Source organism: Nannobrachium achirus (assembly GCF_963921795.1).
Source record: "Nannobrachium achirus genome assembly, chromosome: 24".
Lineage (NCBI taxonomy): Eukaryota > Metazoa > Chordata > Actinopteri > Myctophiformes > Myctophidae > Nannobrachium > Nannobrachium achirus.
In genome coordinates, this window is record NC_137831.1 from 9,036,868 (window position 1) to 9,051,343 (window position 14,476).

At 44.9% G+C, this 14,476-nt stretch overlaps 1 pseudogene across 1 annotated transcript in view; it reads right to left on the reverse strand.

Moving 5' to 3' along the window:
• Nucleotides 1-1,828: 1,828 nt before the first annotated feature.
• Nucleotides 1,829-14,476, reverse strand: part of LOC308279947 — a 259,776-nt pseudogene continuing 247,128 nt past the window's right edge. Inside the window, exon 17 of the transcript in view lies at nt 1,829-2,203. The product of the transcript in view is annotated as an uncharacterized misc_RNA (transcript). The remainder of the gene's footprint in view (nt 2,204-14,476) is intronic.

Consider the following 14,476-nt stretch of genomic DNA (forward strand, 5'->3'; position numbering starts at 1 on the left):
GAAATAAATATTTTGAGTTGGGGGGTCCGTGGCCAAATACATATCATTTTGGGGGTCCTTCTTATGAAAAGGTTTGAGAACCACTGACATAGTAGTCTCTCAAGAACAGACTATAACTGAGCTCCAGTTAAGTGAAAAGGACCATTTCTTTCACGATGGCTGGCCAGATTGCTGACATAGAAACAACATAAGAAGGATTCAAAAGACACTTATAGAATCAGGTCAAAATTCTAATTTTCATGATTTTTCAAAAATAGCAGATCTACAAGCTCGCAGCGCGGCACTCGGTGCCGCGCTGTGAGCTTGTAGATCTGCTATTTTTCAATAGTTAAAACATTCAATAATTCTAGGCCTAAATATTAATCCAGTAAGCGTGTTGTTGACTGTACATATAGTACCGTCCAGAGACTGCAAGGTCAGTTCATTTAAAAGCGCTATTTTAGCTGAGCAATCGATCAATGTAATGCCAGCTCATCGCTAAATTCAGGTTCAATAAGTGCATTTCTTTTTTTTTGCAGCTTAAATTCGCCCGTCGTTTTCTTCTTACATTTTTTGGCGTCTTCAATTTGCGGTCCACACTGAGACAATAATCGTCAACACCCCAAAAAAAAGTTATATCTTCACCGTTCTTTTGAATGAGTAAAAATGAACATCGAGGAGAATTGAAAACGTGATCTTAACAGCTGCTACGTTGTCGTCGTTGTTTTCTTGTTCATTTTTGAGAATATTGCTTCCGACAAATTATGTGCACAGATCAATGTTGTTAAGTTTGTTATTGTCACTCTCCCAGTGTCAAGGATAGGATAGAGATACACGTAGCAACATACAGTAGATGTTTAACGTTCCCAGCAGCAGAAAGCAATCGCTTCAGCGGTAGCAGAGGCAATTACATAGTATATTATTGGGCCCCAAAAACATAATTAGCTCTGCACATCATCATCATCATCACCACTTTCAAAAAGTTTCACTTTACATTCTGCACAAACTTTTGTACAGTGTCTGTTACAGTGCAATGATAAGAAGAGGATCCCCAGGAGAGATGCATGGAAACATAGTTATTGTATATTGCTAATAACACCGCAAGAGAGTTCAGCTCCGGTCCCGGTATCATCCGACCGACTAAGTGCTTCTGTTTCAGTTTTTCTTTTCTTTTTTTTTTGGGGGGGGGGGGGATGGAGGGGGGAGTGGGGGGGTCAGACAAAGGGCCTCTCAACTCATGTTGCACCCCCCCCCCTCCCCTCCCCCCCGGTCAGGGACGTGCTGGCCATTGGGAAAAGCGGGACAACTCCCGAACGGCCGGTTCATTCCCGGCTATGGAAAATAAAATGTTGGCCTTCGTTCCATTTTGGGGGCTGGACGGCCAACAAAGTAAATCGTCACTGTCGGGCAGAAACCTTGTATCTCCAAATTTCAAATTTGTACATTTTTTCGCAAAGCAAAGCCCTGCTTCATCATACAAGGCCGTCGCACAAAAGTAGTGAAAACAGCAGATCTACAATCACACAACGCCTCGCACCGCGAGGCGTTGTGTGCTTGTAGATCGGCTGTTTTCACTAGTTTAAATCATTTTTAAAATGATAAATACAAAACAAACGGTTTTGGACATAGAAGGTTTCCATCCGACAACGACGAAATATAACTCATGTACAGTAATTGGCCCATTGGCTTGTCACTTGTCATGATCTGAAATGGCAAATCTTTGAGTAGCAGCAGCGCTATAGAGAGAGATCTCTCTCTATAGCACGCAATGAGGGCCTCTCCAACTCTTTTTCCCGGGCTGAATCAGGGGCCCAGCATGTCCCTGCCCCCTCCCCCTCCCCCACAGTGCCTACACGTCATTGGATCCCTGGCTGGTGCAGGAGGAGAAGCTGTCGTACAGGGAGTCACTGAGGGAGCCCCCTCCGGGGTCCGCGCCGGGCCTGCAGGAAAAGCTCTGCGAGGAGGAGGAGGGCGGAAGAGGAGGCTCCTCCTCCTCTGCCCGGCAGGAGGAGTCGTCCACCGCGCTCGTCCGCGTGACGCCGTCGCCGCGGTGGCCGCCTCTGCCTCGCCCCGCGTCGGGGTACACCAGCAGGCCCCCGCTGCCGCTCCCTCCTCCGCCCGGGCCGCCGTGGTTCAGCTTGTTCAGGGACTCCAGGGAGAGGCTCAGGGAGCCGCGAGGCTGGACGTTACCGTCTGATGTCTTCTTCTCCAGCGGTAGCTCTTTCTGCGTGAGGAGAGGAAGACACAGAGACACATGAGCAAAGGAGAGCAAAATCATCTTGCTCGCGAGAGGAGGCACGGCGTGTGGCCTCGCTCGGTTCGGTGAGTTATCCCAGTGGTTCTCAACCCAAAATTATGTTGGGGGGTCCCCAGATGATGAACTCAATGTGCAACATTGTTTTCTCACTCAACAGAAAACAAACCAACATAAAGTTTAAGTGTATAGAGGGTACATGCACATTTCTAAAGTGACAATTTAAGGACTTTTTAATACCTCAATTAAACATTGGTCAAATTATCAAATATTAGAGGCAGAAATTGTGAAAATAGTAAACATGCTCTACATGCTCACAAGATCGGCTATTTTCACAATAGAACCGTGTTATACAAAATGTAATGCCTCAAATCTTAGTGCTCGTCAGGGTGGCGGATTCCCAGTTAATATATGATTATTTGGTGGGTCACGGCCTGAAAGGGTTGCGAACCACTGAGTTATCTGACTTGAGTCATAATGAAGAAACTGTACGATAATGCATTATAAAACAGGGCTTAAGTGGTTTTAAGAGGTGACGCAATGCTCGGTCACGTCCACATGAGCTACTAGCTGATGTGTTCCTTTCTCTCCTGTTTGTTCCTCCGTGCCGCTCAAATCCAGATGAGAGCCTTTTGATGGCTCCCAGATGCATCGTCAATTCCCTTCTCACAACACACAACATCACTCATCTGCTCGGCAATGTTCTGTTAAGTGTGTGATAGCGCCTCACGCAGCACGAGAGCGACCCGCTGTTAAGATTGCTGTCACACTCAAGCGCCGGCAGTAAGTGGTACCCGGTTAGCGAAGGAGCCGTGCCTCCAGCGTTGATAGCGCACGTTTTCTATTCAGCCAGGTAATTAATTGCATTCACCTGGAGGTGCCCTAGATCTAAATTAGAGGCTGATTAGAAGACTTAACAATGAAAACCGCCGGTGCAAAATGGATCCCCAGAGCACTGCTGAAATCCCTACATACAGGCGTTATTGTGGTTTAGAAAAGCAGGGCTAAAAGGAACATTTTCAACAGGGGGTCCGGGACCCCTAGGGGGTCCTCAGAGTTACTACAGTGGGTCCTCCAAATCTTCCAATCCTTTTTATAAACAACTCCAAGTCCTTATTCTGAGAACTGTAGACAAAAATAGCAGATCTACAAGCTCACACCCGTTGTGAGCTTGTAGATCGGCTATTTTCGGTAAAGAGCTTTGGTGAAAGGTCAAGTTTATTAAGTATTGACGGTTCAAGTGGTTAAATATCTGAAAGCACAAATTGACATGAATCCAAAATACACTGATGATTGTGCTGTGAAACGATGAAATTACATGGAATCTATGAAAATGTTGTGGGGGTCCCTGCTTCATCTCTCTCTCAACTAAGGGGTCCTTGGCCTGAAAACGTTGAAGTCATTTCAGGTCTAAAGCTTGCAAATACCGGAAGGAAGCTCTGACAGATAATATATTAGTGTCACAAACATGGAAGGCTGATGGAAAGTCAGGATGTACAACCATGTTTTTTTTTTTTTTAAACGATTGTTTGGCAGGCCACCCCCTGGCCTTGCGGTCCAGGCGCACACCACTAAGGCTCTGATGCCTGACAGCGGGTTGCGGGTTCGAATCCCGACTCCCCTTCTTTCTCCCCATTTCCTATCAGTCTACTATCATAGCATAGAAGCCCAAAAACAAATCTTAAAACAAATTAAAAATAGATAAAAAGATGATTGTTTGGCTGCTGCTTTATGACCAGAGAGACAGAGAGACTAACTCATGCAATACTGGTGACCACTGGGACGCACTTTATGACTATTATTTACCACTATTACAACAATAAAAAACAATACATTTATGACTATTACAACAATTTGATAATTATTTTGGACTATTAAAACAATTTATGGATACCGTTTATGACTACCAAAACCAATTCTGGATATTGTTTATGACTACTAAAACAAATGCTTTGAATAGCATTTATTTATGGCTGTTACACGCCACGGTGTGTGTGTCTATTATTTATGTTATTACAACCATCAACTATCTTTTGACACGAAACCCTTGTTATAAATTCGAACTTGTGTGAATTTGAAAAAAACGAAAAATACAAAAAACGACTTTGACTTCATTTTCTCACTTTTCTGCCGTTTTAAAACTGGCGACATTAGGACCGTTTCACCAGCCTGGGACACATTTATGACTGTTACGTATGTCTTACATTATTTATGACTATACTGTAGAACCATTTATCAATATTATTTATGACTATTATAACCATATGTATTACTATTACGTTGGATTCTCATGTTTTCAGCACTTCACTTTACTCTGAAGATCAGATTAGTCAAGCACACTCCTAATCCTGCTCCAGGGTCCTAAAAGGTCTTGACCGGTGTGTCGCCCCCCAAGGACAGGCTTTTTGCTATCTTCAGTTGGGACTTCATTATCTGAGTGTTGGCCTTTCAAGGGCACACGTACACCCCTGGGACACTACACAGCAGGGACGTGCAGAGAATGTTAGAGAGGCAGGGGCTGAAACTTCCAAAAGGGCCTTTTGGTGGAAGCACCGAAAATAGCAGACCTCGCCGACCTAGGTCGGCTATTTTCGGTGTGAAACCATACTGAACTTCGGAAACCCAGGCTTCTTTTGGCTATAGGAAGAAAAAGAAGCCTGGGCGATCGCGTTATGATCACTGTTGGAGGAAGTGTAGAATTTCCCTAACCAATCAGAGTGCAGAGAGCGTCGCACCGAATGTGTTGACGTCATGACGCAGCAGCGTTCTCTGCGCTGAGCAGAGGAGCAGAGGGGAGTGGGGGGAGGAGAACACCTACTATTGGCCAGAGACTTGCGGAGAGATTCGCTGCGCCTGCCCATCTGCCTACACAAACTGGTTTCGCGTTAGGTTAGAGTGTACTGAACTAAGCATAATCAAGTCAATACTGGAGATGTGGTGTAATAATGGCATGGATTTCTACACAGAGAGGGCAATTCTTTCAACATAAGATGCTGCATTCAAGTTCAGGAGAGTTTGGACAAGGCAATTCTCTTGAATGCTGCCTTCAGGTATGGCATGGAAAGAGGGTGTTTGCATTTCTTTCACCTTAGTAAAAACTGCATTCATGGTCAGAAGAGGGCACTTTTTACAGACGGATAAAAGGGCAGGGGCTCAAGCCCCCTTTGATGTCTATGTGTGCACGTGCCTGCTAAACAGTGAACTGAGTCCACCACAGAAAGATGGAATATGAGAAGACCGACCAGATGGCGTTCAGCATTTCCATGTTCCCATTTAGAACCATTTAATTCAAATGAACCCCAGAGTCATGTTGTATGCAATAGCTAAGCCAAATAAAAAAAGCAAAAAAAGATAAATACAAATAAAAGTCTAAGAAAAATAAACCTTTTTAGCCGTTGTCTACCCGCTATTTGAATAAACCTTTTGTCGCGGCATTTGTATTGCCAATTTCACAAAGCCAATAATTGTCACATTCAGCGGTGAACACAATTCCGAGGCAAACTGAATTTCCTTTCTTTCTTTCCAAGCTAGTCTAGACTATAACCGTTTCCAGGGGTGTCACACCAAATTCTGGGCCCTGGGTACAAGGATTCACTGCGGGCCCCCCATGAATGTTAACTATTGAAAAATAGCAGATATACAAGCTCACAGCGCGGCACCGAGTGCCGCGCTGCGAGCTTGTAGATCTGCTATTTTTAAAAGATTGTGAAAATTACACGTGCAAGAAACGCATGTTTCCATGTCAGTGATGCTCAAACTTTTTCATGTGGAGGACCCCCAAAATGATAAGAATTTGGCCACGGACCCCCCATCTCAAAATATTTAGTTCCAGGGACCCCCCCCGGAAGCAAAATGTTCGCTTAAAAAATACATATTTAAAGATTTGCACACATTTTCACGACTTTTCAAAAAATAGCAGATCTACAAGCTCGCATATCTGCTATTTTTCAATAGAGTTACTAGGGCCCCTCCACCTTGGGCCCTAGTAACTCAGTCCCACTTTCCTACCCCTTGTGACGCCCCTGACCGTTTCTAATGGAGTGCTGTCGAGTGCACGCCAGAGAGTACATTTACAGACGCGCAGGCCGTGAGGTGGGACCCTCCAACTCAACATCAATTAGCACTGTGCGCCCGCTCACGTCTCTCTCAGTAACTAGAGCCACATGCAGCAACCACAATCACTGATACAAACACCTAACAGCATTAGCAAGACACACAGGGGAAAAGACGGGGTCTAATAAGGGTGTATTAAAACACCGTTCTTGTTCCAGTTAAGACCCGCCCACAGAAGCTTGTGATTGGCTGAACCGGAGGAGGTAGGGAGCGCTCCGTTGTGTTCACCTGGATCGCGCGGAAGTGCCGAAAGTCAGGGGGGGGGGGGAAAGATTTACTATTCTGTCTATAACGGCACATAACTCGGTAACGGCGCTGAGTCGGCTCATTCGACCTTCGCAACGCTCGACACGGCGACTTGCTCGCTACCGGTTGCTCGGCAGTGTCTCACATGGATCAAGGTTGTGTCTCCGTCATCTCCATACAGAATCAATGGGGACAACTTTACTATAAGACATGTTTTGTCTTAGGAATGCGACAAATACAAAAAAAATATTATTGAACTCAAGTATCCATGGTGTGAGTAATTAATAGGAAAAAAAAGTAATTTTGGGATGAACTAAGTGAGGCTGGCGGGCATATAGTGTATGCCCATATCTCCATAAATGGGCATCCATAAATGGGCATGAAAGGAACAAGGACTGACAGATACAGAGATCTCCATGTATGGTCATTGGGCATATGATGGACACAGAATACAAATTATTCACCAAATGCGAAAATGACTTCCTTCCACGGACGGACACAAAAATGTGGGGTACTTCTAGATGGCTAAAAGAAATATAAAAAACATATCTGTCAGTTTTAAAATGCAGTACCGCAAAATGATTTTCCTTATCGCTTAAAAAAAAACGGTTTACTTTTATGTAATCAAAATATAACACAGTATTATCCTTGGAATCCAGTTTCATTTTTCATACTTGTCATCACCTTTAACTTCCTTATCTGCAACCCTTACAATAAAATGTATCCATTTCTTTGTATACAAGATAAGTGTTAACCTCCATTTCTTTTCCATTTGCAGAATAATGGAAAATACACTGTATATTCTTTTCTATTATTTTGCATGAAACCTCTCTAAGTATATAAAAAAACTAAAGCATGAGTTATACTTTAGTTGTGCTCCTGTGCCGTGCACTGAAAACAGAAGATCTACAAGCTCACAACACGTTGCACTTTGCAGTGTTGATTTCGTCGACTAAAACTATGACGAAAAATGTTTGTCGACTGCGTTTCTTTCACTGACGAAATAAAAACTAAGCTGTGATAACTAAAACTAAGACTAACGAGGACGCACGGACGGACGCACGGACGGACGCACGCACGGACGCACGCACGGACGCACGCACGGACACACGGACGAATGGGAAAACATACTCTCCCTCAGCCTTCGGCTGGTGGAGACAAATATAATATTATTGACAATTTCTTCAACAAAATAAAAACTAGACGAAAACGTTAGGGAGGGACTAGTGGAGAAGAGAGTCATTTTATGTTTGGTTGCTCTCAGGTGTCTGCGACGCTATTTTCAGCACACAACCAAGTGTAAAATCAGTCATTATGATGCCATCAAGGCCAACCAAAATACATTTCAGTTGACAAAATCAACTGTAGATTTAGTCACCGAAAAACGTATGATATTTAGTCGACTAAAATTAGACTAAAACTAAAACTTTTCAGGTGACCAAATAATGACTAAAATTAAATGACATTTCATTCAAAAGACTGACTAAAACTAAATCAAAATGTTCTGTCAAAAACAACATTGGCGCTTTGACACGTTGTGAGCTTGCAGATAGGCTATTTTCCAACCCTGGCACGATGCGCAAATCAGACGTAAGAGTAAAAAGTGAACCACAGTCATTGTCTGGGGCAGCTGAGGACAGGGTGGTGTGTACTCCTGTGTGTGCGGCGGGTCGTTAGACTCAGTGGGGATGTGCGACGTGACGGGGCCTGGCGATCAGAGGAGCTGTGTGTGGATAACAGCCATCAGGCTCGGGGCTTTCTCCACCAACGGCTCCTTTATAGAAGTAAAGAGGAGCGGGAGGGCCCCAGCTGTCTTATCTCTGATTGGATTTGATTGGGAGAAACACAATTACCGGCCCGATCGAAGCTCCCCTCCGCGGGTCCCCGGTACCCCCCGCAGGCCACCACCGGCCCACATAATAGCAGAGCCATGGCAGAACATTGGCTGCACAGCCTGCACACGGCGCCGGGTCGCTGCAGACTCTCAGTTTTCGGAGCCTCCCTGCAGAACGCGTGAAAGTGGCCGAAGTGGCGAGTTTTCCTATAGCCATCATCAGGGACGTGCTGGCCATTGGGAAAAGCGGGACAACTCCCGAACGGCCGGTTCATTCCCGGCCGGTCCAGGCCGGCCATTAGGAAAAAAATACAAATAAAATGTTGGCCTTCGTTCCATTTTGGGGGCTGGGCGGCCAACCAAGTAAATCGTCACTGTCGGGCAGAAACCAGGTATCTCCAGGTTTCAAATTTATACATTTTTTTCGCAAAGCAAAGCACTGCTTCATCATACAAGGCCGTACACAAAAGTAGTGAAAACAGCAGATCTACAAGCACACAACGCCTCGCGATGAGAGGCGTTGTGTGCTTGTAGATCGGACCCCTTAGTTGAGAGAGAGATGAAGCAGGGACCCCCACAACCTGTTCAGATTCCTTTTTCATAGTTTAACAGCACAATCATCAGTGTATTTTGGATTCATGTCAATTTGTGTTTTCAGATATTTAACCACTTGAACTGTCAATATTTAATAAAATTGACCTTTCACTCTGTACTTTCAGTCTGCTCTTTTTCCCCTCAGCACTAAACCTCTTTGCCAAAAAATAGCCGATTTACAAGCTTGCCGATCTACAAGCTTGCCAAAAAATAGCCGATCTACAAAGCGCGAGGCGTTGTGAGCTTGTAGATATGCTATGTTTGGCTTAAGTTCTCAGAATATATTATGGACACTAGGGTCCATATGGTTAATATAAAAAAGGAGAAAAAAAAGGTTTCTATCACACAAAGATTTGGAGGACCCCCTGTGGTAACTCTGAGGACCCCCTAGGGGTCCCGGACCCCCTGTTGAAGACCCCTGCTATAGAAGGATCTCTAATAATGACCATAGTTGGCACACCTGACTCCAAGGTCACGACGCACCGTCTAATGTTGTTCTCCACTCGTCAAGAAAGGTCTCCTCCAATCCAGAAGGAGATAAATAGAAGGAGGCAGGTGATGGGAGAAAGAGATAGAATGAATGAAAGATGAGGAAAGAATTTGAGGGAGGGGGGGGGGGGGGATGGGGGGGGGGGGGGGGGGCTGGAGGAAACAAGAAGAAAGGATCCAGAGACAGAAGAAAAGAATGTGTTTTTTTGGAACGAAAATGGGGCGGGGGGGAGGTAAGGAACGAAAGAAAGAAAGCAAGAGTGAGTGACACAGGGAGAAAATAGAAAGAAACAAAGAGGTCCAAACAGACAGAGAGAGAGAGAGAGAGAGAGAGAGAGAGAGAGAGGGGCAGGGATGTGCTGGCCATTGGGATCTACAAGCACACAACGCCTCGCGGTTCGAGGTGTTGTGTGCTTGTAGATCGGCTGTTTTCATTAGTTTAAATCATTTTTAAAATGATAAATACAAAACAAACGGTTTTGGACATACAAGGTTTCCACCCGACAACGACGAAATATAACAGTAATACAGTAATTGGCCCACTGGCTTTTCACTTTGTCATGATCTGAAATGGCAAATCTTTGAGTAGCAGCAGCAGCGCTATAGAGAGAGATCTCTCTCTATAGCGCGCAATGAGGGCCTCTCCAACTCTTTTTCCCGGGCTGAATCAGAGGCCCAGCACGTCCCTGGAGAGAGGAGAAGAAAGAGGGAGGAGAGGAGAGGAGAGAGAGGAGAGCGAGCGCGTGTTGTTTGGGCCGGGCTGTCAGGTGATGTCAGGATGATGAATGAGGGGCCGGCGCGGGGCCACCGGGGGCCCCCGATGGGAGCCACCACGCTTTACATCAGTCCCCCGAGTGTTTGTGAAAGGTTATTAAAGCCACTGACATCCAAACCCACCAAACTTCTCTCCAACTACAGTCTCTCTACCCGACCAGACAGGGGCGTCACAAGGAGGGGGGGGGGGGGGAGTGGGACTGAGTTACTATAGGGCCCAAGGTGGAGGAGCCTTGATTATTTTATACTTTAGCTATTGAAAAATAGCAGATATACAAGCTCACTGCGCGGCACGAGCTTGTAGATCTGCTATTTTTGAATCTTTGAATATATGTTTTTTTTAAGCAAATATTTGTAACTCAGATTTTGCTTCTGGGAGGGGTCCCTGGAACTAAATATTTTGAGATGGAGGTCCGCGGCCAAATATATATAATTTTGGGGGGCCTTCACATGAAAAAGTTTGAGCACCACTGACATAGAAACATAGGGTTTTCATAAAAACCACACACTTTTCAAAAATAACAGATCTACAAGCTCGCAGCGCGAGTGCCGCACTGTGAGCTTGTATATCTGGCTGCTATTTTTCAATAGCTAAAGCACAAAATAATACGTAATATTGCGTTCTCAGTCTAAATGGGTATGAAGAACATTCATGGGGGGCCCGCTGTGAATCCTTGTACCCCAGGGCCCAGAATTTGGTGTGACACCCCTGCACGCACACACACACACACACACACACACACACACACACACACACACACACAGCTGAGCGGGGTTTGGACAGGTACTGTCAGGGGTGAGGAGGAGGGGGACGCTCCAGAAGGATCGACTCTTTGCGAGGAATAATGCGGGGTAAAGCGGGTCGATCCAGGGTCGTTCGTCATTACGGAGAGATCGGGAGGTTTTGATTGAGGCGTACCGTGACGATAAATATCGCACTGTCGCCCGCGAAAGCAAAAGGAATGCCAATTTTCTAACATGGAGCCACACCTGTGTTTTTAATTCAACAGCAATCGAGCCAAAGGCAATAAAGTTTCACGTTCGATTCCACTTTCACATTAACTAAATAAATTACTTTTAGGGTGTGTGTGTGTGTGTGGCGACGGTCAATTCAAAGTCAGGGGCTGTTTTCCAAACTTTCTAACTTTCTGTGTCACTGACAGGAATAGACAAATGGAGAATACATGAACAGAATAGACGAGGAGAGACAAACAAAACAACGCTTTGTTATCGTCCGAGTCTCGCTATCCCTGCAACATGTGGGCACTCGACCAAGCCGGCGTTTTAGACTTGAGAATAAACAAGGCACTTTAAAAACTCCCTGGGGTTCATTTAAAGTTTACGGTTTTCTTAATTAACCACTTGAACCCCAGCTGTTCCTATTCTGAGGGATTCTCTTGCACTTGTACTGGTCCATTTGAGTAATGTAAGTATAGACTAGAGCAGGGGTCTTCAACAGGGAGTCCGTGACCCCTAGGGGGTCCTCAGAGTTACTACTTAGTGTGATAGAAACTTTTTTTCTCCTTTTTTATATTAACTCATTCTGTGCCTATCCCGAACATGTTCGGGATATGTTCAATCCAAAACATTTTTTTTTTTATTAATTGACTTACCCTGAGCTGCTTGTAGAGTCGTGGGTGGTCCTGGCTCGTCCTACGCTAGCCAGCTAGCCATTTTACATGGTCCGACGATATATTCCATTAAAAATGGTTTAAAATAAATTTTTGAGACCCCCAATGTTCACCGAATGTTCAGCGCCGCTTCCGGAACGTAGTCCAGTGTGCCTATCCCAAACATGTTCGGGATAGGCACACTGGACTACGTTCCTGAAGCCTGAGCCTAAATTTAAAATCCAGTGGTCCAAATCCTGGGGAAGCCATGCCGGCCGTGAGCCGCGAACGTAGCCGCGAATCGCCGCCGAATCCAATGAAAAACCACATCTTTGGAGGCCCATATCTCTGGATTGTGTTTTTAGGGATGTGGCGTGAGGTTTATTTACGGCGAAATCGCCGAAAAATTATCTTTAAAATGACAAAATGGGAATAGCTATTCTGTTGGCATTATCATCCGGGACCTTTCCATGACGTGCAGGAACGTGAGCATGCGCGTCACTGCAACGTGAGTCCCCGGATGCTAATGCGCTCGCCTATGGGAGAAAGCCTGGCATTCTTTGGCGCCATCTAGGGGCTGGCACTGGTAGGGTTAACCACTTGAACCCTAGTGTCCATATTCTGAGAACTTTAGCCGAAAATAGCCGATCTACAAGCTCACAACGCCTCGCAGATCGGCAATTTTTGGCAAAAAGGTTTGGTGTAGAGGGGAAAAAAGAGTACACTAAGTACAGAGTGAATGGTCAACTTTATTAAGTATTGACGGTTCAAGTGGTTAAATATCTGAAAACACAAACTGACATGAATCCAAAATACACTGATGATTGTGCTGTTAAACAATGAAACTATATGGAATCTATGAAAAGGTTGTGGGGGTCCCTGCTTCATCTCACTCTCAACTAAGGGGTCCTTGGCCTGAAAACATTGAAGACCCCTGGACTAGAGGGTTTAAGTGTTTAAAGTAACGGGAATTGACTTAGATTTTACCGTGTGTCTCGTCTTTTATGCAGGCAATGCAACACAGCTCACTAGGGGTGTACGGTTAGCCTACTGCAGCGCATAGATCTGCTGAAATTAATCTAAAACGATATTTAGTTGTGCAGATAAAAGCTGGAACGCTGAGCATAATACAAACACTTCAAGAACACTACGAGCTTCTCTGTGAGTCATGTTTATTTATTTGTATTTATTTCTTCAAACGAGAGAGAGCGTAGGTGTGCATGCCTCTTACAAAGACCCAAGAGAACCGCTATCTTCTATCATAAGAACAGGTCAAGGACACAGCATATTTGTGTGTGTGTGTTTCTCTCTATTTCTCTCGCACTCTCACACGCAAACATGCGCGCACACACTCCCGCTCTCAAGCAACCAGGAGCGTCAATTGGGTACGGCAGGGGTATGCAGCTGCCATACCCTGGGTCCAGGGGGGAAAATAAAAGTTACTTTTAAATATAAATCCATGAATGTCTCTTTGTCTATCTGCGCTGGTTATTATGTTGTTAAATTACAATAAAATAACTACAAATGCAAAATTCTCCCCAACTTGACAGAATGGTATATTCCCAGGTTCCGCAGGTCAGCTGCACAGGTGCAATGCATTATTGTTAATTGTGTCACGTTTACTAACATGCCAAGTTTAGCTGCACTTGAACAACCGTTCCAGGCTTCCATATCCAGCCCAAGAAACCGTAGAAACGGGGGAAAAAAATAGAATGTACTTCTGGAAATAAATGTATCATGCCTGTTGCTAAGGTATGGCAACATGACTGGTGTCTTGCACGCGCGCGAAGGCGCGCGTGCAAGACACCAGTCATGTTGCCATACCTTAGCTTTTTCTGAACTGACGCCACTGCAAGCAACGCTGCTTGGAAGTTGTGTTGAGTCAGATCTTATTTCAGAATATGGATTTTTGTGTCACGGTGGGTGTCGGGGCGGTAGCGGAGCAAGTGAGGAGCGCTTGGCTGCCCGAGACGAGACTCCAGCGAGCCTGGACTGGGGCCTGGAGGCCATTTCATGGTCCCTGATCCTCATTTGTCATTCAGGGGAGTTAAGCCGTTCAGAACGGGTACGCATTTATCGTGTGTTATTATTTTATGCTTTAACTATTAAAAATAGCAGATCTACAAGCTCGCAGTGCCGTGCAAGCGAGCTTGTAGATCTGCTATTTTCGAAAAATCGTGAATATTCTAATTTTGACCTGATTCTATAAGTGTCTTCTTCTAAATCCTTCTAAGGTTTTTTTTTTTTTTTTTTTGAAAAACACGTTTCTACGTCAGTGGTTCTCAAACTCATTCATGTCAAGGACCCTTTAGAATTATATGTATTTGGCCGCCGACCTCCGTCTCAAAATATTTAGTATCAGGTATCAGGGACCCCCCCCCCCCCCCCCCCCCCATAATAAGCAAATATTTGAGTTACAAATGTTTAAAGATGATTTGCACAAATTTTCATGATTTTTCAAAAATAGCAGATATACAAGCTCGCAGCGCAGCACTCGGTGCCACGCTGTGAGCTTGTATATCTGCTATTTTTCAATAGTTAAAGCATTCAATAATCCTAGGACTAAATCGATTAAATACTGGT